Source organism: Aquarana catesbeiana, linkage group LG01 (assembly GCF_042186555.1).
Source record: "Aquarana catesbeiana isolate 2022-GZ linkage group LG01, ASM4218655v1, whole genome shotgun sequence".
In the NCBI taxonomy this organism is placed as follows: Eukaryota; Metazoa; Chordata; class Amphibia; order Anura; family Ranidae; genus Aquarana; species Aquarana catesbeiana.
In genome coordinates, this window is record NC_133324.1 from 49716979 (window position 1) to 49742830 (window position 25852).

Sequence of the window (25852 nt, forward strand, 5' to 3'; positions counted from 1 at the left end):
AACCAAAGCTCAATGGTTCTCAGCCAGCCGGGGGCCTTGACTACATGGGGAGACGTGTGATGAAATTATGAGCTGTAATAATATAAGTTCTGTTCGCGTTCTGTCAGAGCGTTGACTGCTAAATCCTTGACACTTTACTCCCTGACAGAATGCCGTGCCGGATTGAAGAATTAGAACTCTGACATCAATCTGTATGACTCCCGACCGCCTCCCCGCATCGCTCCGCGTCTCCAGCTGCTGCCGAACACCAGCAAATCATCGTCAAGGGCAGATATTGTAGTGCGAGGAAATCAGCGTCCGTATTTCATACACAAAATATGCTTTATGATCGGACGGCTCTTTTATTTTTTACCCCCCCCAGGGCCTCATTCTCACCGGCACAGACAAACCTGTGTTTATAGGGTTCTAAACAGTAAAATTCACGTTATGCGTTTATCGGCATCATGGCGTATTCTCCAGTACAGCACACTTGCGTAGATCGGTACATGCGTACAGATGTAAGTTATGCATTCGGAAACTCGCATCTTCGCGCGTCGGCCGCACGTAACCATTTTTCTTTCATTCCAATGAATGACTACAGATGTACGCATGTAGGCGTCTATGCCCGTTTATGCTCATACACGCGTAAAATCTGCAGATCTGTGCGGCCCTGAATGCCGCTGTGTCCTACTTTTTGAGCTTATTCACACGGGCATATGCGGATTTTCTGCACAGAATGCAGGTCCTTGCTGGCAGTTCTAGCAGAAGATCCTGCGTAAAATACGCACCCTAAATGATCAGTCCTTGTTGCAGCCCCTCTCTTTGCGACTTTAAGGATGCTATGTTGCAGTGTGATCACCGAAGTGTTTAACCCCTTGAGCCCTGGAAGGATTTACCCGCGTCCTGACCAGGCCATTTTTTGCGATACGGCACTGCGTCGCTTTAACTGACAATTGCGCGGTTGCGCGGTTGTGCGCTATAAACAAAAAAGAGCAACAATTTTGAAAGAAAACCTGATTTTTTTTACTTTCTGCTATAAAACATTTCCTCCCCAAAAAATGTAAAAAAACCCAATTTGTATTCTGCTACATATTTTTGGTTAAAAAAAACCCCAAAAACGCAATAAGCGTATATTGATTGGTTTGCGCAAAAGTTATAGCGTCTACAAAGAAGGGGATAGATTTAGGGACTTTTAATTGTTTTTACTGGTAATGGGGACGATCTGCGATTTTTAGCGAGACTGCAACATTGCGGCAGAAAAATCTGACCCCAAGTTACACTTTTTGGGGACCAGTGACACCAATACAGTGATCAGTGCTAAAAAAAAATTGCACTGATCAATGTATAAATGACACTGGCAGGGAAGGGGTGAACACTAGAGGGCGATTAAGGGGATAATTGTGTTCCCTGGGTGTGTTCTAACTGTGTGGGGACTGGGCTTACTGGGACAGCACAGAGATCGCTGTTCCTGATCACTAGGAACAGCAGATCTCCATATTGTCCCGTCAGAATGGGGATCCACCTTGTTTACATCTCCGTTCTGCCTCTCTGTACTGCGGCGTGCCCACACTATCATATGCACAGACCCAGTGGTGGCTGGTGGAAAAAATTTTTTGGGGAGTGAGAGGGAAACAGTATGCCACCTCCCCCCAGTTGATCAGATGGTAGCACTTACCCCATCACCAGCGGCTTCCCCTGCTCGGCGGAGGCAGCCTCCCGTTCCCCTGCTCTTTGTCATTGGTGGCTTCCCGTTCTCCTGCTCTCCGTCATTGGTGGCTTTCAGTTCTCCTGCTCTCCATCACTGGTGGCTTCCCGTTATCCTGGTCTCCATCATTGGTGGCTTCCCGTTATCCTGCTCTCCAAGGCGACGGCGGCTTCCGTTTCCTCCCTCCTCCTAGGCGGCCAATCGGGAGTCCTCTCTTATTGGCCAACCGGAGAACGGGTCTCACACCCGCTTCTGATTGGCCGGATTGAGGACCAGTGTTTCCACAGCGAATATTTATTCACTGCTGTAACACACCTGGGTGGGGTCCGGTCACATGTTCTGCTACCCGAGCCCACCTGATTTTAAAGCCTATTAGAGCCTCTGGCTCTAGTCGGGTGCGTCAAAAAAATCATCTGCCGCTGTAATTCATGCGCCCTATACCCTAAAAGGGGCCGGACGCATGAATAGGGGGTGGCTATGCATGAATCTACTCATTACCATATAAGGGCTGGCCTGGAGAGAGGGGGCAGCGCCCGGGCGCCCCTAATGGACGGGCCGCCACTGCACAGATCGATGTACAGGCACGTTGGTTTGAGACAGCCAAGCCACCTTGCCGCAGGCGACCGGCAAGTGGTTAAAACAAAATTTAGCAAATTATCCTTAAAAAGGCTACAAAAAAAAATATCTGGCTACCATAGATTTCAGTGGGGTTGGGAGCTATGTTTGGGGTTCGGGAACTCCCCACCAAGGTCATCCAATTCCCAGCAAAGTGAACTGTTAGGGTTGGGGTTAGGGGTAGGGTTAGGGTTAGGGGTTAGGGGTAGGGTTTTCCCTTGAAGAACAAGGTTAGGACTTAGGGACTGGAATAGGGACCTGCTCCAAAGGTCAAAGGTCAGAAGGCGTGTCCCCAGAGGCCAAGGGTCACCAAACTATTTACAGAATACAATAGCTCTGACACACAGCTTGACAAGTCAGAGTGGTTATGCACGTGCCCTGACTCTCTGCAGCTCCTTATGGAGTTTCAATTAGAGAGAGACAGTCACAAGGCAGTTACAAAGCCACTTCTGTTCTTTCTCTTTTGAGCAAGCTCTGCAAACTCAGAGTCATGACAGTATTCCCTCTTTATTTGTAAAGTGCAGACTTTATATGAATAATAAAAAAAACAATATAAAACCTGTTTAAAGATTTAAATAAATCTGACCCCAAACCGTCGCCATCTCCCTTTAAGTTGAGTCAGAACTTCCATACAGATCTCTTCAGCACAAAAAAAAAAAAATGAAAATGCGAGTTGTGGATTTGGAAGTGCTTATGTAAATGGAGGCTGCGGGTCAGCCCGGTGGCTCCTCTGAAAGCTTCCCGCGATCTCCAACCAGCGCAGTAAACAGAATCACTTTTAACACATCGCCTCACAAATACGACTTACCACACCGGCGATGTAAATTCTGCTTGACAGCTCTACACCAAGCAAGGCCATTTACAGAGGTGCAAATGGCTCGGCTAGCATTCTTTTTCGCCAAGCGCCCCTGCGCCCACGCTACTATTTTTTTTATTTTCACGACGCGGAGATGTAGACGCAGAGGCCCGTCCCTGAGGTAAAGGATGGCTCTGGTCCCTCCATGACCGCAGCCATTGGGAGGGGGACAAATGATAGCAACAGAGCCGATGAAGCGGGAGGAAATTGTGCATCTTTTGGTGGCTGTGTTAACACGCTGTCACCGGGCTGTCATTGTGCTGTCACCGGGCTGTCAGTGCATTCATTGCGAGAGCCTGAAACATCCAGAGCTTCCAGAAAACCAGCCGTGAACTCCAACCGCTATAACACCCAGGACAGGACGGCTCCTCACAACGCCGCCCGGAATAACGCCGGCAGAGGGCGGACGCTTTGTAATGTCTCCTGAATTCCTATGGGTGAGCAGAGCTGTCATCCAAGCTCCAAGATTCTTCGCCAAAAGAAAGAAAGCTTCTTAAAGGAGAACCCCGGATTAACACAAATAGGGTGTTGTTTAAACTAGTTTTTATTATTCTTTAGTATTATTATCAATAATAATAATAAAAGTCTTCTTTTTCTTCTTTGGATTATGATGATGATGATTATTATTATTATTATTGCCGTATTTATCGGCGTATAACACGCACAGGCGTATAACACGCACATTCATTTTAAGAGGGAGGTTTCAGGAAAAAAAAAAAAATTTAAATAAGGAACTTTGAAGCAAAATAAGGGTCCAATGCCCATCTGCAGCCTCACAAGTGCCATCAATGCAGCAGCCTCACCATTACCATTAATGCAGCAGCCTCACCATTGCCATCAATGCAACAGCTTCACCATTGCCATCAATGCAGCAGCCTCACCATTGCCATCAATGTAACAGCTTCACCATTGCCATCAATGCAGCAGCCTCACCATTGCCATCAATGCAGCAGCCTCACCATTGCCATTAATGCAGCAGCCTTATCATTGCCATTAATGCAGCGCCCTCACCACTGCCATCAATGCAGCAGCCCCACCACTGCCATCAATGCAGCAGCTTCACCATTGCCATCAGTGCAGCCTGATCAATGCCCAACTGCAGCCTAGAGGGGACAGGGAGGGGGGTGGGACGAGCGCCGACAGATTACATACAGTGATCATACATTCCTATAATAGACAGAACAGTGGTCCAATGGCTTCCCAGGAGACGGGACTTCCTATTACAGAGGCCTCCAAGTAAACAGGAGATTCTCACTGTATATAATCTGACGGCGCTTGTCCCGCCCCTCTCCCTGTCCCCTTCCGAGACAGCCAAAATTGAAGTATTGGCGTATAACACGCTATTTGCATCCAATTTTCAGGATGAAAAAGTGCGCGTTATACGCCAATAAATACAGTAACCCCTTGCTGTATTTTCGGTATGCAAATATGCGGCCTCTTGGCGCCTGATCCTTAGCGCCAAGGGGCGTGAATTGCTGCCAATACACCTGTGCCGAGAGCGTGCGCGCTTCTGCCACAGTTACCGTTGCCTAACCAGAAGCAAGAAGCGATCAGGAGTTTTCAGATCACGTGACTGCCATTCACGGCAGTCACGTGATATTAAGCACCACCCCGCCTCCCGGCGTTATCAACTTCTTATAGGGCCGGGAGGTGCAGGCACTAAGAGGTTTTATAACCACTTGACCTGTCTTCATGACCAGGCCATTACTTGCGAAACGGTACTGCATTACTTTAACTGACAATTGCACAGTCATGCAACACTGTAACCAAATAAAATTTATGTCCCTTTTTCCCCACAAGTAGAGCTTTCTTTTGGTGGTATTTGATCGCTCATCCATGTCTTTATGGACCTTGCTTTGTGAACCAGTGAGCAGTCATGCTGGAACAGGAAGGGGCCATCCTCAAAATGTTCCCACAAAGTTTGGAGCATGAAATTGTCCAAAATGTCTTGGTATGCTGAGGCCTTAAGAGTTCCTTTTACTGGAACTAAGGGGCCAAGCCCAACCCCTGAAAAACAACCCCACATCATAATCCCCCTTTCATCAAATGATTTGGACCAGTGCACAAAGCAAGGTCCATAAAGACATAGATGAGCGAGTTTGGGGTGGAGGAACTTGATGGGATGTTTGACCATTCTTCCATTTGTGAGGTTAGGCACTGATGTTGGAAGAGTCTCACAGTCTCCGCTCTAATTCAACCCAAAGGTGTTCTATCGGGTCGAGGTCAGGACTCTGTGCAGGCCAGTCAAGTTCCTCTACCCCAAATTCGCTCATCCAAGTCTTTATGGACCTTGCTTTGTGCACTGGCCCAAATCATTTGCTGGAAGGGGATTATGGTGTGGGGTTGTTTTTCGGGGGTTGGGCTTGGCCCCTTAGTTCCAGTGATGGAAACTCTTAAGGCGTCAGCATAGCAAGACATTTTGGGCAATTTCATGCTTCCAACTTTGTAGGAACAGTTTGGGGATGGCCCCTTCCTGTTCCAACAAGACTGCGCACCAGTGCACAAAGCAAGGTCCATAAAGACATGGATGAGCGAGTCTGGGGTGGAAGAACTTGACTAGCTTGACCTCAACCCGATAGAACACCTTTGGGATGAATTAGAACGGAGACTGCGAGCCAGGCCTTCTCTTCCAACATTAGTGCCTGACCTCACAAATGCACTTCTGGAAGAATGGTCAAACATTCCCATAGATACATTCCTAAACCTTGTGGACAGCCTTCCCAGAAGATTTGAAACTGTTATAGCTGCAAAGGGTGGGCCAACTCAATATTGAAACCTATGGACTAATGTCGTGTATACACGAGCGGAATTTCCGACAGGAAGAGTCCGATGGGAGCTGTTCATCGTATATTCCGACCGTGTGTAGGCCCCATTGGACTTTTTTCCGTCGAAAATTCAGACGGACTTAGATAGAGAACATGTTCTATATTTTTCCGACGGAACAAACTACTATCGGAAGAAAACGCTCGTCTGTATGCTGGTCCGACGCACCAAAAACGACGCACGCTCTGAAGCAAGTATGAGACGGAAGCTATTGGCTACTGGCTATTGAACTTCCGTTTTCTAGTCCCGTCGTACGTGTTGTACATCACCGCGTTCTGGACGGCCGGAATTTGGTGTGACCGTGTGTAGGCAAGACAGCGTGAGTGGAATTCCATCGGAAAAACCTTCAGAGTTTATTCCAATGGCAAAACCGGTTGTGTGTACAGGGCATAAGACTGGGATGCCATTAAAGTTCATGTGTGTATAAAGGCAGACGTCCCAATACTTTCGACAATATAGTGTAGCTGCGGATTTTAAAGGACTGTTTATATGACATTTCAAGGAAGGGAGTAAGAACTACTATAAAATTGGCTAACATTACTAAAGAATTGCCTTAATAGCCATAAACAGTACAATCGTATTGCAGATTTGACAACCCATGTAGATCTCATTTGTGGCTCCTGTCCTTTGATGCTGAATACAGTGCGGCATCTCACAGCTTGAGCGAGGAAGGCAGATGGTGTACCAGCCATTGATTTTTTGGGGAGCCATCTGCCTGTGTATGGCCACCCTAAAGGCCAGAATCCCCGGGGAGCCCAATTCATTTGCTATCCTCTGTAAATATCATCTTTGGTGTAATTAATTAGCAAAGCCCAAGGAAAACCTGTACAAGTGTGGTGTGGGTGTTATACAGTAAATGATCCATTATCTCCGATATGGACGTCCAGCCAACTATCATTTATGGAGACAAATGGGCTGAGAGCGGTTAACTCTTCCGGGAGCGTGATTACCCCGCTTAGCTTTCCCGGAGGAAACCAATTAACAGCCAAGGATCCAATAATGAGCGTGTTTATTAATATCTGCAGATATATTATTCTATAATAATCCCAGGAACAAACAGATTGCAGGTAGAGTTGAGCTTCAGGAAGACAGCTAAAAACGCATGGAATAAATATAAGAAGGGCTGTATTTCTGTCCATCCAGTCGTGAGAATCACATAGTTCTACGACATAGAGCAGTCCTGTCTGGTGGAGCAGAAGACCTTTTCTTTTCTGCTGAAGTTAAATGCCACTTAGAAATCTTGTCCTTCCCCCCAGATCTTGACTGGACAGTGAAAGAGAAGCAGCGGAATGCTGAGATCATCTTTCTGTCACTCTGCTCCCCCCCCCCCCCCCCCCAAATGCTTCTTGTTAGCACTGAAGCACAACTGACTGGCTCATTGTGCTGCTTCTTCCTCTCCCAGGCTGAGCTCTGCTCTATAGGGATTGTAAGAGGTTGATACCAACTCACAGTCAGATACTTACACCGTTGGCATTCAAAATAATTTATTTAATGATGTTTTATTGAATGGCTGGAGTTGAGCTATAAAGTAAACCTTGTACTGCTTTATTTTAAAAAAAAGGCAATTAACAGAGTCTCACTTTTCCTGAGGGGAGATTTTTGAATCTCACTAATACCAACAATGGGCAATGGTGGGACACTATTTCTCCCACTGACATCAAGAATGAAGCAATATTCCTTCAACTGACACCAATGATGGGGCACTATTCCTCCCCCTGAACCCAAGAATGAAGCAATATTCCTTCCACTGACACCAATGATGGGACACTATTTCTCCCACTGACACCTATGATGGGGCACTATTCCTCCCCTGACACCAAGAATGAAGCAATATTCCTTCCACTGACACCAGGAATGGGGCACTATTCCTCCCACTGACACCAACAATGGGGCACTATTCCTTCCACTGACACCAACGATGGGGCACTATTCCTCCCACTGACACCAGCAATGGGGCACAATTCCTCCCACTGACACCAATGATGGGACACTATTCCTCCCACTGACACCAATGATGGGACACTATTCCTTCCACTGACACCAGCAATGGGGCACAATTCCTCCCACTGACACCAACGATGGGGCACAATTCCTCCCACTGACACCAACGATGGGCACTATTCCTCCCACTGACACCAGCAATGGGGCACAATTCCTCCCACTGACACCAACGATGGGGCACTATTCCTTCCAGTAACACTAATGATGGCTTACTAATCCTTCCACTGACACCAACAATAAAGCATTGGTGTCAGTTCTCCCACTGACACCAATGATGGGGCATTATTCTTTCCATTGACACCAACAGTGGGGCACTATTCCTCCCACTGACACCAATGATGTGGCACGATACTTTACACTTACCCCAACAATGGGACACTATTATTTCCACTGATACCAACAATGGGGCACTATTCCTTCCCACTGACACCAGTGATGGGGCACTAAACTTTCCACTTAAGCCAACAATGGGGCACTATTCTTTCCACTGTCACAAACAATGGGGAACTATACAGTACCTTTCACTTACACCAATGATGAGGTCCTGTCCTTCTAATGACACCAACAATGGGATACTATTCCTTCCACTGACACCATTAAGGAAGCACTGGTGTCAGTTGTCCCAATGACACCAATGATGGGGCACTATTCCTATTAATGACACCAACAATGGGGCAATAATTCTTCCAATAACACCATCAATAGTGGACTATTTCCTCCACTGACACCAACAATGGTGCACTGTTCCTCCCACTGACACTCAAGATGGGACAATTCCAATGATGGTGCATTATTCCTCTCACTGATGGGATATTTTATTATTACTGACCACGGAAGATCTGCATTAAAGCCAGATATAGCTTGGATAGATCCAAGAACAAATGTGACTGGACGTGCATTGGTTCACTTATTACCCCATGGGACAATTAGGATCTGTCATGCTGGGTGCTTATTCCCAGCAATTATCTGCAGCACCAAGTAGAGAGCGGCATCCAGAACTGCCATCTTCATGCAGCTCAATGAAAACGAATCTGATGTTTTAATAGACAAGACCACAATTCTGTCTTTTTTTCCACTGCTAATTACTCATCAACAGCTTGAGTGGAATTCCGTCGGAAAAAAAAAACCACATTGATACTGTAACACTGTGATGGTGCTTCACAGAAGACAGGTCCTTTTAAGTAGCCACTCACTCTATAACGTATTAATTGGATAAACATATGTACCTCTGTATTATTTCATTTCCTCTGCGTGATTTATACAACCAATTACACCAAGTCGCTGGAGAATAATAAGGTTGGGAAATGCCATCAAGCGATTTTGGGTGACGTCACGAAGCATTAGAGCGCGGGCTAAATAATTATTCATTGTCCTTGGAATGCTGAAATAGCACATTTCCCCTGCATTTCCCATAATAGCCCCACACTGGCTAACAGAATGGAGTCCCTGATTAGTATTAAACTTGCCCATACAAGGTGGATAATGCGTGTCAGCCTGAAGAGGAACATAGTAAATGCCAGGCGTAATATATTTATTATAGGGGATGTTGTTGTTAAAGGGACGCTCCAGGTCAGAGGTTCTCAGCCTCAGTCCTCAAGTACCCCCAACAGGCCATGTTTTGGGAATTTCTCTCTCTAAAATAGCTGTCCAAAATACCAAGCCATTGACTCTGATTTAAAGCACCGGTGCAAGATAAAGGAAAACCTGCAAACATGGCCTGTTGAGGGTACTTGACGGCTGAGGTTGAGAACCACTGCTCTAGGCCAATCTTTCTCAACTAGGGTTCCTCCAGAGGTTTCTTGGGGGTCCTTGAGCAATAAGCAACTTCTGCCTCTCAGATGAGTAACCACTCATACCAATTGTTTTATCTATCTGTAAAGATAATTGTTCCCAATAACCACAAACATAAGGAGAATTATCCCTATCGACCACCAGTATAAGGGGCATTTTTCCTACTGATCACCAAGGTAAGGAGCAGTCTTCCTACTGACCACCAATGTAAGGAACACTGGCCACCGATGTAAGGAACATTCTTTCTACTGATCATCAATCAAAGGAGTATTCTAACCACTGATCCCCAATGTAAGGGACATTCTTCCCACTGATCCCCAATGTAAGGGACATTCTTCCCACTGATCCCCAATGTAAGGGACATTCTTCCCACTGAGCACCAATGTAAGGAACCTTCTTCCCACTAACCACCAATGTAAGGAACATTCTTCCCACTGATCACCAATATAAGGAGCATCCTTCCCAATGACCACCAATGTAAGGAACATTCTTCCCACTGATCACCAATGTAGGGAACATTCTTCCCACTGACCGCCAATGTAAGGAGCATTCTTCCCACTGACCACCAATGTATGGAGCATTCTTCCCATTGATCACCAAGGTAAAGAGTGTTGTTCCAGTGTTGTTCCCACTGATCACATATTCAAAGAGCATTCTTCCCACTGAGCACCAATGTAGGGAGCATTTTTCCCACTGACCACCAATGTAAGGGTTATTCTTCCTATTGACGACCAATGTAAGGGGAATTCTTCCCACTGATCATCAATGTAAAGAACATTCTTCCTACTGGCCACCAATGTAAGGAACATTCATCCCACAAATCATCACACTAATGTACAGTGAGCTGTAGATGTCGTAAATTATTATCAGGGGGTTCCCTGAGCCTGCAAAGTTATTTCATGGGTACTTCCTTGTTGAAAATATTGAGAAGGGATACACCTAAATCTGCCCTCCCCATTGACTACAACCAATAGCGAAATTTAGTAATATTCTCTTGATTTCCGTCAAAATTTTAGGAAAATAAAAACTCAGTTTGACTCCTCTCTACCGATGACTACTAGGCTCCTTGGCATTCCTTGCGCTCTCTACTGATGACCACTAGGCTCCTTGGCATTCCTTGTGCTCTCTACTGATGACCACTAGGGCTCTATTTTATTCCGTGTACCCTGGAGGGGACCCAACATTGAAAGGTTGGATAACTGGCAATCCACCACCCCTGCCCCCCCCCCCCCCCCCACACACACACACACACATACACACACATTTATTAGACCTTAAATCTTTTGATTTGTTTTTATCTAAACAGCTGGAAACCTTTGATAAGTAAGTTACTGTTTTTAGAACAACCTAATATCAATATGTCTTCTCCTTTTATGCTATCACACAGAGCTCTTTCCAGGTCTCGTTGAGTTGACAAGGCATTGAGTGGGAGGACCTGTGGGAATAGGAAGCCAGCACGCCGTAAATAAAAGGAACATTGAAAACTTTTGATGAGGACCAACGCTCGAAGACATCATTGAAGGAATCAGATGACCTGTCTGATTAAACAGCTGACATTTCATTTCCCATTCAACGCAGCCATTGTTGATAAGGGGAAGAACACAGACTCAAGAACGGAGCCCCACCAGTCAACATTTGCATTTTATTTTTCCTGCGCCGCAGAATGATCTGATTTTTCTTTTCTTTCATTCCTTCTGATCGATTCACCTGGTCCATGTTGGAAGCACAACAAGCCTGGCTTTCGAAGATAACACAGTCAAGCGCAAGTTCTGATTTGTTAATCAATGCTCAAGACTCTTCGGTAAGTCAAAAAAGTCAAGGGATGAACACGGGCAATGTGATGGAATTATCGAATAGTATGAAAGACGATGACATGAGAAAACCAATGAATTCCTGATGTGGACTTATTTTTTAACAGAGCTTATTCAGGAGAGGAGATTGCTGTTAAAAAAAAAAAAAAAAAAGAAAGAAAAAAGTTCTAGAAAGTGGAGTCAATGAGAAACCGAGAGGTCAAGGCGGGCTGCTAGAAAATGGTCAACAACAAAATTATTGACAAGCTTTGGAAGGAAAACGCTGAATAATTTTTTAGCAAGCATTTCAGAAGCTTAGATCCTGCAGCTAAAATCTGACACTATGGCATTTAATTTAGCTAATAAAAGGGAACGGTAAGAATAAAACCCTCAGGTTTGGCACCTTCACACCTGTCCTACCATCTGTCGTTGAGGAGGAGTTCTCTCTAATGGGTTGGATAGAGGCCAAAGGAAATTCTGATGTGCGTAGCTGAATCGCTTCAGACAAATGCTTGTCCCCCCCAAAAAAATAGGATGCTTACAAAAATAATTCTAGAAATCTAAGATTACCTCTGATCCCAGGTCATGAGCCATCCAGTTGCAGTAAGTTAGATGTTCACTGTGAGGTGCTCAAAAATCTATCCTCAGGGGCTCAAATCACATGGGTGCTCTCTTTATGTCCAGAATAGCACTGGGGTTGTGAGCACATTGTTAATACATTGCACCTCTCTGACCGATGTCTACTTGTGGGTAAGTGCAGCGTGATGTCCACGTTCAGCAACAGGAATATATTGTAACAAAAGTTCAGCAGTACAGGCCCAACGGGGAGGAAACCCAAATGGGACATTATGAGGGGACAGTAGCCTAAAGACCCAGAGATGCTGACAGCATCTGCCACGGGTAGTGGAATGCGGCCTGGCTGGTCCACACCCAAAGTAGAGGTTTTCCACAAAGGTTTATGTAGTCCCTGTGCGTTCCTTACTCCTCCGGAACCTTTCCCTGACTCTAAGTACTGTCCCTGACACAGACGGATGACCTGTCCCTACACTAGCAACCTGCAAAATGCACGCCAAGCCCGGGAGCCAGGGTATTAAAGAGGTTGTAAACCTCTAAAAAAAAATTCCACCCCAAAAAAGCCCTGCAAGATAAAGGCTTAATGAGCTAGTATGCATCGCATACTAGCTCATTATGAAATACTTACCTTAAAACAAAGCTGTTGCAGCAGTCCCCGCACACCGCTGTCATGGCCGACATCTTTCCCGGAGCTTTTTCCGGGTTTCATGGCTCTGGCACTTTGATTGGCTGGAGTTGCGATGATGTCACTCTCGCACTTGCATGCGGGAGCCGCGGTTTACAGCGTGGGCTCGGAAGGAATGGCACAAGTGGGCCGTTCCTTCAGAGCGCATGCGCCAGTGATGTCACTGGCTGCATGCACTGGAAATATCTCCTAAACTGTACAGGTTTAGGAGATATTTTCAATACCTATAGGTAAGCCATTATAGGCTTACCTATAGGAAAAAGTTTCAGAAGAAGTTTACTTCCTCTTTGAATAGACTCTGCCTGGCCCAAGATGGCTGCCAACGTCCAAGGGGGCACCAGAATCCTATCGGATAGCTGCCTCCCTGTGACCAAGGACGCCATAGAGGAACTAAGTTCCTCTCGACCTTCTTCCCCATCTGCATTGCCTCTGCAGTTGAGCATCACCTGCAGTGGAGAATATAGACTGCACCTGCCTACATACTATAACTGCAATTACTTGTGCCCAGTGTACTTAAAGTGGTATTAAAGCTTTTTTAAATCTCTCCTTCTTTGCTCTCCCTCACTTCCTACAGCCTCCCCATTTTATCCTAAAACACCCCATATTTACTTTTTTCCTGAAGTCTCCAAGCTGATCCAGTGACATTACAGATCCTTCCTCTAATTTAGTGGTGGCCGTGGAAGGTCCTCCCTCCAGGACTGAAGTTTTCTTAAATTGTTACAGGAGTCCACAAGTACTGTGAGCCCCGGCTACATGATTACACCCAAAGGGTTGCGTTTTTGACTCACACAATGTGGTTGGATGACATTGGCCATTGTTCAACCAGGAAAACAAGCAGTGTTGATGCTTGGAAAGGTGATGTAGTATGGACAGCACTAGAGAAAAGGTAGGTATTGCAGCCAAACCTGCTTTTTTATTTAACGGAATGTTGGGTAATGGATATTTTTATTTTTACCACACGAAGCAGTTTACAGTGCATCTAAAGCCCAACTTTTATTTTTCCTTAATTTTGGATAAAGGAAATTAGGTGCCTTTGCTATTTATACCTTTAGTAGAGTATGTGAGCTGAAGAAAAATTGTAAAAACGGCTTGGACACTAAAGAGTATGTGGGTTGTTCTATTGTGGTCCCGTACCTTATCTTTCCTTGTTCTTGCCACAAGTAGCCATCAACTGCCTGACTTTGACCTGATACATATACCACCTGTTTGGTTTTTGACCCTTTGGCTTGCTTCTGATTTCTGACTCCACTTGCCCTCCGGGTCTGGTTTATAGTCATCCAAGAAGGCAATTTGGAAATGTTGACAGGGCCGTCTTTAGGGCAGGGCTTAAGAGGCAGCTGCCCCGGGCCCAGTCATTGTTGTGGGGCCCAAAGCAGCTGCCCCTTGAGCCTACACTGCCTGAAAATAGTTGGCAAATGGTTTCGGGAGGGCCCAAGAAAATGTTTGCCCAGGGTTCAATCAATATTAAGGATGACCCTGGATGTTGACTATAGGTGACGTGAACCGTACATGGGGCCATTGTCCCTGCCCCCTAACTATAGAGCTTACAGTCACAGCTTAGTTGTACTTCAACATTAGAAACAAGCAATAACACAAAAAGAAGTCTTTAGCCGCCGGCTACCGTGCTGGGAGTGCACAGGGAGCGCGCTCTCAGCGCGCTAAGTGGTTTACGCAGGGCCGCATATATGTGTTCAGCAGGCGTGAAGAGGTCAAAGTGGTTTGATCATTCAGCTGCTGGGATTCACACTTCCTATGGTGCACACACAGGAGGGGAAGGAAGGGAGGAGAAGGAGCAGATTGGCTGTCTCCTCTCCCATCCATGTGAGGGAGGAGGAACTGTCAGTGCAGGCTCTGGGCTGTATGAGAGAGATGCTCTCAGCTCAGAGTCCTGCGGCCAGCAACCCCGCTGTGGCCCCCCGACGCCAGGGCCTGGTCACAAGTACGATCTTTGCGACCCTGGTAGTTCCACCACTAGCTATGGTAACAGACATGTAGAAATGAATAATAAAATAACGGTATAGCCTAATTACTTACCTTTCTAAAGGAAATCCTGTCAGTGCAGGCTCTGGGCTGTATGAGAGAGATGCTCTGAGCTCAGAGTACTGTGGCCAGCAACCCCGCTGTGGCCCCCCCGACACTGGCGGAACGCCAGGGCCTGGTCGCAAATACGGCCTTTGCGACCCTGGTAGTTCCACTACTGACTATGGTAACAGACATGTAGAAATGAATAATAAAATAAGGGTAGAGCCTAATTACTTACCTTTCTAAAGGAAATGCTGTCAGTGCAGGCTCTGGGCTGTATGAGAGAGATGCTCTCAGCTCAGAGTCCTGTGGTCAGCAACCCTGTTGTGGCCCCCTGAAAATGGCGGAACGCTAGAGCCTGGTCGCAAGTGCGATCTTTGCGACCCTGGTAGTTGCACCAATGACTATGGTAACGGACTTGTAGAAATGAATAATAAAATAACGGTAGAGCCTAATTAGTTACCTTTCTAAAGGAAATGCTGTCAGTGCAGGCTGTTCCACACTCTCTCCAGTGCTGCCCACATAACTAAAAGTCTACACATTATATTATATAATCTGTGATGAAGGGTGGGATCCACCTTTCTGTACCCTGATTCTCATTCAGCAAAGACCACATGACCAAAATACCTAGGCATTTGCATAGTTTATTATCTATTCTTTCAGCCACACCACCTATAACTGAAATATCCAAACACAGAGCCCCCTGTCCTGTTGGGGCTGTAAGAGTCTCACTCCTACTGCTGCATGGAGACAGAGGATACAATGATTAATCCCCAAGCCAGGGTTTTAAAAAAAGATAAAAAAATAAATAAAAGTAAAATAAAAGCTAGTAAGCCGTTTACTATTCTGGTATTCGCCTAAAACGGAAATGCATGTTCCAGGTGGAAGGACCCTTTAACAAAATCGAAAACCAAAATGTAAATAAATAACCCAGTTCATTTTCAGTTTTCCAGCTGTTTTCTGCTAAGGACATAAAAAAAGGCACACCTACAAATCTCTACAAACTAATTAAGTGATTAGTACAAAGGAAAACGAAACGCACTAACTCACCAAGGGAGCATTCAATTTTAATTACTTGTAAAGCATTAATTTAGGCGTATTAATATCACAGGCTATATGGTACGACGCATTAATGGCTTTATTTGTTCCTGCCTGCAATATCCATACAGTTCTGAAGTTGCAAAGTAAACTTTGTCGCTGACCTCTCGCTAACCCATCCCTGCATCCCCCACCACCGCAACGCACCGATCACCATCTCTCCGTAAGGTCACAAGTAAACCCCGGGGGGCTCAGATTACCGCTTGGCGTTTATGTCATCGGAGCGGCTGCGTAACCTGGCTATTATCGAACGCTCGGTGGTGTCTGCTGTGGAAATAAAATTTGAATAATTTATGTCGTTAGTTTAATTTAAATAATTAATGTCTTAAGCACTGCAAACAGAGCTCATGTTACTAATGAGTTGAAGGGGAGCAAATTATACTTGCTTGCAAATTGAAGCAAACTGCACATTTTGCAGATTGCTAAGGCTGGGTGACTGAGGTGAAGCATCCAACTCTCAGGAACTTTATTCTTCATTATATATATACACACATATAAAAAGAAAAATTATATATATATACATACATAGGTTCTTCAAAACATTTCTGCACTTTTTTTTTTAAATTCTATTTAGTTTTTTTTGTTTATATATATATATATATATATATATATATATATAATTTAATTTGTTTTTTATATATATATATATATATATATATATATATATATATATATATATATATACACATACAGTACACATTATATACACAATAGATATATGTAATATGCTAAATATATAAAATACTGTGCAAAAGTTTTTAGGCAGGTGTGAAGAATTACTGTAAAGTAAGAATGCTTTTAACCACTTCAGCCCCGAAATGATTTACCCCCCCTAATGAGCAGGCCATTTTTTTTGCGATACGGTACTGCGTCACTTTAACTGACAATTGCGCGGTCCTGCGAAGCTACACCCACAAATAGAGCTTTCTTTTGGTGGTATTTGATCACCTCTGCGATTTTTATTTTTTGTGCTATAAACAAAAAAAGACCAACAATTAAAAAAAAATTTTACAGGTGTATATATATTTTTTACTTTCTGCTATTATACATATGTAATATATATATATATATATATATATATATATATATATATAAACAAATTTATTCATCAGTTTGGGCCAATATGTATTCTGCTACATATTTTTGATTAAAAAAAAATCACAATAAGTGTATATTGATTGGTTTGCGCAAAAGTTATAGCGTCTACAAAATAGGGGATAGATTTTGGGTCTTTTATTTATATTTTATTGTTTTTACTGGTAATGGTGGTGATCTGAGATTTTTAGCGGGACTGCAACATTGCGGCAAACAAATCTGACCCCAAGACACTTTTTGGGGACCAGTGACACCAATACTGTGATCAGTGCTTAAAAAAATGCACTGATCAATGTATAAATGACACTGGCAGGGAAGGGGGTAACACTAGAGGGCGATCAAGGAGTTAACTGTGTTCCCTGGGTGTGTTCTAACTGTGTGGGGGATGGGCTTACTGGGACAACACAGAGATCGCTGTTCCTGATCACTGGGAACAGCAGATCTCAGAGTTGTCCCCTGTCAGAATGGGAATGCATAGTTCCCAACTGTCCCTGATTTCGAGGGACTGTCCTTGATTTCGAGCAATGTCCCTCTGTCCCTCTTGCCCCCTCATTTGTCCCTCATTTTGGTCTGAACTATAAAGCTGTATATAAAATGCACTTTTTATCTATCAAAAAGTGTTTCCCGGTGCTAAACCTTTCATACAATTTATAAATTGCTGCATTTGTAAATTTTAAAAAGCCAATGTAAAGGAATGGTAGTGGTAAAAAAAAGCTCTTGTGGATTTAATTATCCTTTTTTTTGGTTAATTCTCCTTTAAGGGGGTGTGGTAGGGGGGCGTGTCCTATGCCTACATGCATTTGCTAGTAGGTGTCCCTCATTCCCATCTCAAAATGTTGGGAGGTATGGGAATGCACCTTGTTTACATAGGCAGATCCCCGTTCTGCCTCCCCTCCCCGCGGGCGCTTCCGCGGCAGGTGCGCGCCCACAGTTCCACATGTACAGAACGCCGTACGGGTATGGCGTTTTGTGCAGGAGAGCCGACCTGCCGCTGTATATATACAGTGGCTGGTCAGCAAGTGGTTAAAAATATAGATTATACATGTTTATTTTTCTCACTTTACAAAATGCAAAGCGAGCGAACAGAAGAAAAATCGAAATTAAATCAATATTTGGTATGACTATATATAGAAAGAAAAATTCCCCTAGTGGTGGATTTTAGAGGCACATGTAAAAAGGCGTAAAGAGAGTATGTACAGTATAAACAGTGGTTTATTAATTGAAAACGTAATAAAAACACAAAGCAATAGTATAACAATAATTATAAGGAATGCGAATCAGGTACTTGTACACAGATACAGTGTTGAACCAATATTCTTGCACCAATTTTGTATCCATCAGCACAGAACTGGTCTATAGGCTATCACCTGAGTAACATGCGAACTACATAGGAGCCATTCCTTCCAGCAAGGACTCAGGCGTGTTATCGGTCTGGGTCCTCCCCGAGGATCCCAAAACCCCAGCATGGAATATCATAATCACAACAGAAACTACCCAAATGACCCTGATCAAAAGTTTACATACCCTGGTAATGTTGGCCTGATAACTTAGGAGCACAACTGTACAATACTGTATTGTAGCAAAGTGTCATTTCTTCAGTGATGTCACATGAAAAGATAAATAATAATACATTAAATAAAATATTAAATAAATATTAAATAAATTAAATAAAATATTTACAAAAATGTGAGGGGTGTACTCACTTTTGTGATATACTGTATATATAGATAGATAGATATATATATTGATATCTATATATATATACAGATAAATAAATGGATATATAACCAGATATATAGGTAGATAGGTATATTTACTATTATTTTTTAGAATATTACCTAAATATTTATAATATGTATTATTATTATTATTATTATTTATGTTAATAATAATAATAATCATTATAATGATTTTTTTCTCTCCTCCCTAAAATTATAATAGTTCAGGGTTCAAACAATCCTTAGCTTATAAATTAAATAAAAAACAAAAACAAACAAACAAAAAGAAACCAACCCTGTCATTTGCAGGATGTGTATAAGAGAGAGAAAAAAAGATGTGTCCTTCCTCTTCGTCAATCTGCAACCTGTGTAGTCTGATCTCTCCCACTGTTAAAAGTCTACTTTTGCAACATAGCTGAGTACATTTTTGCATTTTTGTTTGAAGCTAGCCACTTTCCAATCGTAAATAGTATATAATACATACATATCTGTAATATTTCATTTTTTTTTTTTATCTGAATAAAAAATAAATAAATAAAAATAGTATTTGACAGTACAAATAAAAAAAAAAAAAAAATAAAAAAAAAAAGCCTGTACTAATTATAATAAAAAGTGCTGCCATCGCAATGGTAATTATTATTTTTGTTTTATAGGAGTGACGCCAGGGGGCGGGTGTCATTCACCCCATTAGCTCAGTGGTCTGCCCCGGTGGCTGCATCGTCTTCAGTGAATGGGCTTTGAGCGGAGAGAAGTGGGAATATCTCCTCTGCCTGACAAATAACATTTTGTAACCAATGTAGTCTGTAATCAGGAATCAATTAGAATGATATGGGCAGGAAAAGAACGATAAGGAGAGGGACCGAGGGAGGAAAAAAAAAAAAAAAAATCAATGTACACACAGGAATTGATCATTCAAAAGGCTTTGCTTATACCTCCCGGAGCCAGGCAGAATGTTCCCCCTCCCCCCGCCGAAGCTGGAAAGTAGATCTTAGGTAGACAGCAATGGCAGGTAAATCCCCGAAATATGTATTTCATCTCTTTATTTAATTGCACTATAGGGCCTGGGCTGTATTCAATGTATGGGCCCCTTATTGGATCACACAGATATAAAAGCTTGGCTGTACCTGGTTCTTTGGATTTCAGTTCTTTTAATCATGGAGGCGCAGCCCACGGGTGTAGCATAAGGGGTCGCAGAGGTTGCAACTGAGACCCTGCCCATGCTTCGGGGGGGGGGGGGGTGGTCTCCCTGTCACTGCCTCAGCATCACATGCCAGTGTGGCCTAGGGTGGTCTGCATGCCAACGCCTTCTCTTCCAGATTGTCATCCACCCATCAAGGACGATTTTGGAATTTGCTTAACTTCTTCCAAGAACCAATCACTGCCTGCACCAGGACTCCCGAGAGGAGGACTGAGGCAGGGGGGCTGTGATGTTTTCAGGAATCTATGTACAGCCCTTTCCACCAGCCACAATCTGCCTGCATTACATAGAGAAGCACAGAGACCCAGTGATGTCATCAGTGGGTCTAAAAGGAAATGATAAATATTAGCAAGTTAAACTTCTCCTTTAATACACCACCAAATGCATTTTTTTTTTTTTGGCCAAATAATGAAAGTACCTGAATTTGACTTGGTATTATACTTTTAAGCCCACATTTACACTTATGTAGAGAGTGAACGTCATGTGATATTGCATGAATTCACAAAACATTAGACGTGTGCATTATGTTTCGTTCCGAATTAGATTTTTTAATTAATTTTGACACATTCGTTAATTCAGAAATATCTGAATGAACAAAAACCCATTTAGCAAATTTTTCCGCATATTCGTAAAGTAGAAAATTCAAAAATTCGTAAATTCAAAAATTTGAAAATTAGAAAATTCGTAAATTCGAAAGTTGGGAAAATTCGGAAATTCGAGAATTCGTAAATTCGAAAATTCTAAACTTCAGAAATTCGAGAATTCGTAAATTCGAAAATTCTAAACTTCGGAAATTCGAAAACTTGTAAATTAGAAAATTAAAAAATTTGAAAATCGAAAAACCCGAAAATTCAAAAATCTGAAATAATAACTAACTAATAATAACTAACTGGTAAATTATAGGTATTGGAATTTCCTTTCAAATTTGGCTGTTAGTGAACGTAACGAATACGAATTTATCTGAAGTTACGAATTATCCGAAATAACGAATGCCATTTCTAAAGGAGTGGAACGTAACAAAATTAATAATAATAAATAACAATAATAATAATAAAAAGTTATTATTATTATTATTATTATTATTTATTATTAATTTGCTCCGTTCCATTTGTTGAGATACGGCATTCGTTATTCCGGATAATTCGTAGCTTCAGATAAATTTGTATTCGTTACGTTCACTAACAGCCAAATTTGAAAGGAAATTCCAATACCTATAATCTAATAGTTCGTTATTATTAGTTAGCTAGTAGGGATGAGCTTCGTGTTCGAGTCGAACCCATGTTCGACTCGAACATCGGCTGTTCGATCGTTCGCCAAATTGCGAACGTTATGGGCCGTTCGCGCTAAATTCGTGTGGTGCGTCACGGCCCATAATTCACTGCGGCATCGCAGTGCATTGCTGGCTGATGATTGGCCAAGCATGCACTATGACCCGCATGCTTGGCCAATCACAGCGCCGTCAGTAGAGAGAGCTGTAATTGGCCAAAGCCAGGGTGGCTTTGGCCAATTATGGCTCAGGGGATTTAGTACACACCCCACACTATATAAGGCCGCCTGCACGGCGGCCCTGTGTAGTGTGTGTTCCGGTGTGCTGAGAGATAGAGAGAGAGAGAGACAGTGTCATTTCATTTGAGTTAGATAGATTAGGCAGAACAGTCAGTCAGTTAGCTGCACTTACAGTGTATTGTGTATATATATGCATCCCAGGTGTTGCATATATATATATACACTGTATTCAGTTTAGCTAGATCCGTTCCTGTTATCTTCTATCTAGACTATTTACATTTAATGCAGTGCGTCCTGCTCACAGTGTTCAGCTAGATCCGTTCCTGCTATTTACATTTAGTGCAGTGCGTCCTGCTCACAGTGTTCAGCTAGATCCGTTCCTGTTATCTTCTAGACTATTTACATTTAGTGCAGTGCGTCCTGCTCACAGTGTTCAGCTAGATCCGTTCCTGTTATCTTCTAGACTATTTACATTTAGTGCAGTGCGTCCTGCTCACAGTGTTCAGCTAGATCCGTTCCTGTTAAATTCCTACTGACAGGCAGGCTTGTCTGGTTACAGTATATAAAGCTACCTGAAGAAAATTACAGGTGTTCTATTTGATCCTATTAGTACCACGGTCAGGCAGCTAGACTATTTACATTTAGTACAGTGCGTCCTGCTCACAGTGTTCAGCTAGATCCGTTCCTGTTATCTTCCTACTGACAGGCAGGCTTGTCTGGTTACAGTATATAAAGCTACCTGAAGAAAATTACAGGTGTTCTATTTGATCCTATTAGTACCACGGTCAGGCAGCTAGACTATTTACATTTAGTACAGTGCGTCCTGCTCACAGTGTTCAGCTAGATCCGTTCCTGTTATCTTCCTACTGACAGGCAGGCTTGTCTGGTTACAGTATATAAAGCTACCTGAAGAAAATTACAGGTGTTCTATTTGATCCTATTAGTACCACGGTCAGGCAGCTAGACTATTTACATTTAGTACAGTGCGTCCTGCTCACAGTGTACAGCTAGATCCGTTCCTGTTATCTTCCTACTGACAGGCAGGCTTGTCTGGTTACAGTATATAAAGCTACCTGAAGAAAATTACAGGTGTTCTATTTGATCCTATTAGTACCACGGTCAGGCAGCTAGACTATTTACATTTAGTACAGTGCGTCCTGCTCACAGTGTTCAGCTAGATCCGTTCCTGTTATCTTCCTACTGACAGGCAGGCTTGTCTGGTTACAGTATATAAAGCTACCTGAAGAAAATTACAGGTGTTCTATTTGATCCTATTAGTACCACGGTCAGGCAGCTAGACTATTTACATTTAGTACAGTGCGTCCTGCTCACAGTGTTCAGCTAGATCCGTTCCTGTTATCTTCCTACTGACAGGCAGGCTTGTCTGGTTACAGTATATAAAGCTACCTGAAGAAAATTACTGGTGTTCTATTTGATCCTATTAGTACCACGGTCAGGCAGCTAGACTATTTACATTTAGTACAGTGCGTCCTGCTCACAGTGTACAGCTAGATCCGTTCCTGTTATCTTCCTACTGACAGGCAGGCTTGTCTGGTTACAGTATATAAAGCTACCTGAAGAAAATTACAGGTGTTCTATTTGATCCTATTAGTACCACGGTCAGGCAGCTAGACTATTTACATTTAGTACAGTGCGTCCTGCTCACAGTGTTCAGCTAGATCCGTTCCTGTTATCTTCCTACTGACAGGCAGGCTTGTCTGGTTACAGTATATAAAGCTACTTGAAGAAAATTACAGGTGTTCTATCCCAGCTTAGTGCAGCTACAGGCCATTAGTATGTCTGGAAGGCCAAGAAGGAGAGGCAGACAGTCACAAGCCAATAAGAGAGGGCAAGCAGGCTCTGTGTCTAGTGCTGGTCGTGGAGACGGTGCATCCTCATCAGCACGTGGCCATGGGACATGCTTGGCCTTTTTTTCGGCAGCTGGCCGTGTTGAGCCGCAACATGCGGAAGACTTGGTCGAGTGGATGACCAAGCCGTCCTCATCCTCCTCATCCTCTCTCACCCATGCCCAGGGTGCTTTGTCTGGCAAAGCAGCGGCCTCTTCCCTCAGCTCAATGTCATCAGTGACTCCTTCCCTAGCTCCACCATGTCCTCATGAGGATTCCCTCGAACTGTTTGACCACAGTGTTGGGTACATGCTCCAGGAGGATGCCCAGCGTTTGGAAGGCTCTGATGACGATACTGAGCTCGATGAAGGCAGTAACATGAGCACGGACAGAGGGGGTGCCCAAGAAGGACAGCAATCTGGCAGTCATGCTCCCCCTGCTGCAGCATACTGCCAGGTTTGCTCCAGTGATGAGGAGGGAGGGGATGATGAGGTCACTGACTCAACGTGGGTGCCTGATAGGAGAGAGGAGGAGGAGGAGGAGGAGGAGGAGGAGGAGGCGGCGGCACATCACCAACGAGGCAGGATGCCCTCCAGGGGCCAGCCTAAGGGCAGCACATTGACTGCATCACACCCCAAAGCTCCACATGTGCAGGGCGCTGCAGTCTCTGCGCGTTATTCAAAAAGTTCTTTGGTGTGGGCCTTTTTTGAGACGAGTGCATCAGATCGCACCGCTGCTATTTGCAACATATGTCTCAAGCGTATCTCGCGTGGCCAAAACATCTCCCGCTTGGGTACCACATGCTTGACCAGACATATGTTGACCTGCCATGCAGTTCGTTGGCAAGCGTATCTAAAAGACCCACACCAAAGAACAAAGAGGATCTCTCCTTGCTCCTCATCAGCTGAGATTTCCAACCCCACTAGACCTTCAGTCCTCTCTGAGACCTGCAGTGAGAGGAATGAAGGTGTAGAATTAGGTGTGTCACAGCCAAGTACTTGTGGGCAATCTGCTTTTGGTACACCGACGTCAGATTGTACCAGGCAAATTTCCCTGCCCCAGCTGCTGCACCGCCGAAAGAAGTTTGCTCCCAGCCATCCACATGCCCAGCGGTTGAATGCTAGCTTGGCAAAATTGCTAGCACTTCAACTGCTGCCTTTTCAGTTGGTAGACTCTGCCCCCTTCCGTGAGTTTGTGGAATGTGCGGTTCCTCAGTGGCAGGTACCCAAACGCCACTTTTTCTCACGGAAGGCGATTCCGGCTCTCTACCGGCATGTGGAAGGCAATGTCCATGCCTCGCTGGACAGGGCGGTCAGCGGTAAGGTGCATATTACCGCTGACTCATGGTCCAGCAGGCATGGACAGGGACGTTACCTAAGTTTCACGGCGCATTGGGTGACTCTGCTGGCAGCTGGGAAGGATGCAGGACAAGGTGCAGTAGTGTTGGAGGTTGTTCCGCCACCACGCCTCCAAAATGCTGATTGTGACACACCTCTCTCCTCCACCCCCTCCTCTTCTTCTTCCTCCATGGCCTCTTCCTCGGAACCAGCGGTGCTCCGTAGGCGTTCAAGGGGCTACGCAAGTACGCAGGCCAAAAGATGCCATGCGGTGCTTGAGCTGGTGTGCTTGGGGGACAGGAGCCACACTGGGGCAGAGGTTTTGTCAGCTCTGCAGGGGCAGGTTCAGAGGTGGTTGACGCCACGCCAACTTAAGGCAGGAATGGTGGTTTGCGACAATGGCACCAACCTCCTCTCTGCCCTCCGACAGGGACAAATGACCCATGTGCCCTGTTTGGCTCACGTCCTTAACTTGGTGGTGCAGCGGTTCTTGGGCAGGTACCCGGGCTTACAGGATGTCCTGAGGCAGGCCAGGAAAGTCTGTGTGCATTTCCGCCGGTCATATAATGCCAGTGCTCGGCTGACGGACCTCCAAAAGGAGTTTAACCTGCCCAAGAACCGCCTAATCTGTGACATGCCCACCAGGTGGAACTCAACGTTGGCCATGCTGCAGCGGCTGCACACGCAGCAGAGGGCCATCAATGAGTACCTGTGCGACTATGGCACCAGGACAGGGTCAGGGGAGCTTGGTTTTTTTTCCCCACGCCAGTGGGCCATGATCAGGGATGCATGCACTGTCCTGTCACCAATCGAGGAGGCCACGAGGATGGTGAGCAGTGACAGTGCATGCATCAGTGACACTGTCCCCCTTGTCCACCTGTTGGAGCACACGCTGCGTGGAATAATGGACAGGGCACTTGAGGCAGAACAGAGGCAGGAAGAGGAGGACTTCCTTAGCTCTCAAGGCCCCCTTTATCCAGACAGTGTTCCTGCGTGCCCGCCGATCACACAGGAAGAGGACGAGGAGGAAGAGGAGGAGGAGGAAGATTGTGTCAGTATGGAGGTGGAGCCTGGCACTCAGCATCAGCAGCAGTCTTTAAGGGATCAGTCCCAAGAAACACATGGACTTGTACGTGGCTGGGAGGAGGTGGCTGCGGACCATGTCGTTCTTAGTGACCCAGAGGACTCCGGACCAAATGCCTCAGCAAACCTA

General features: G+C 44.5%; 1 protein-coding gene across 22 annotated transcripts in view; it reads right to left on the reverse strand.

The window, feature by feature from the left end:
* Positions 1-25852, reverse strand: part of CELF4 (CUGBP Elav-like family member 4) — a 1454628-nt gene that overhangs the window by 408704 nt on the left and 1020072 nt on the right. The window lies entirely within an intron of this gene.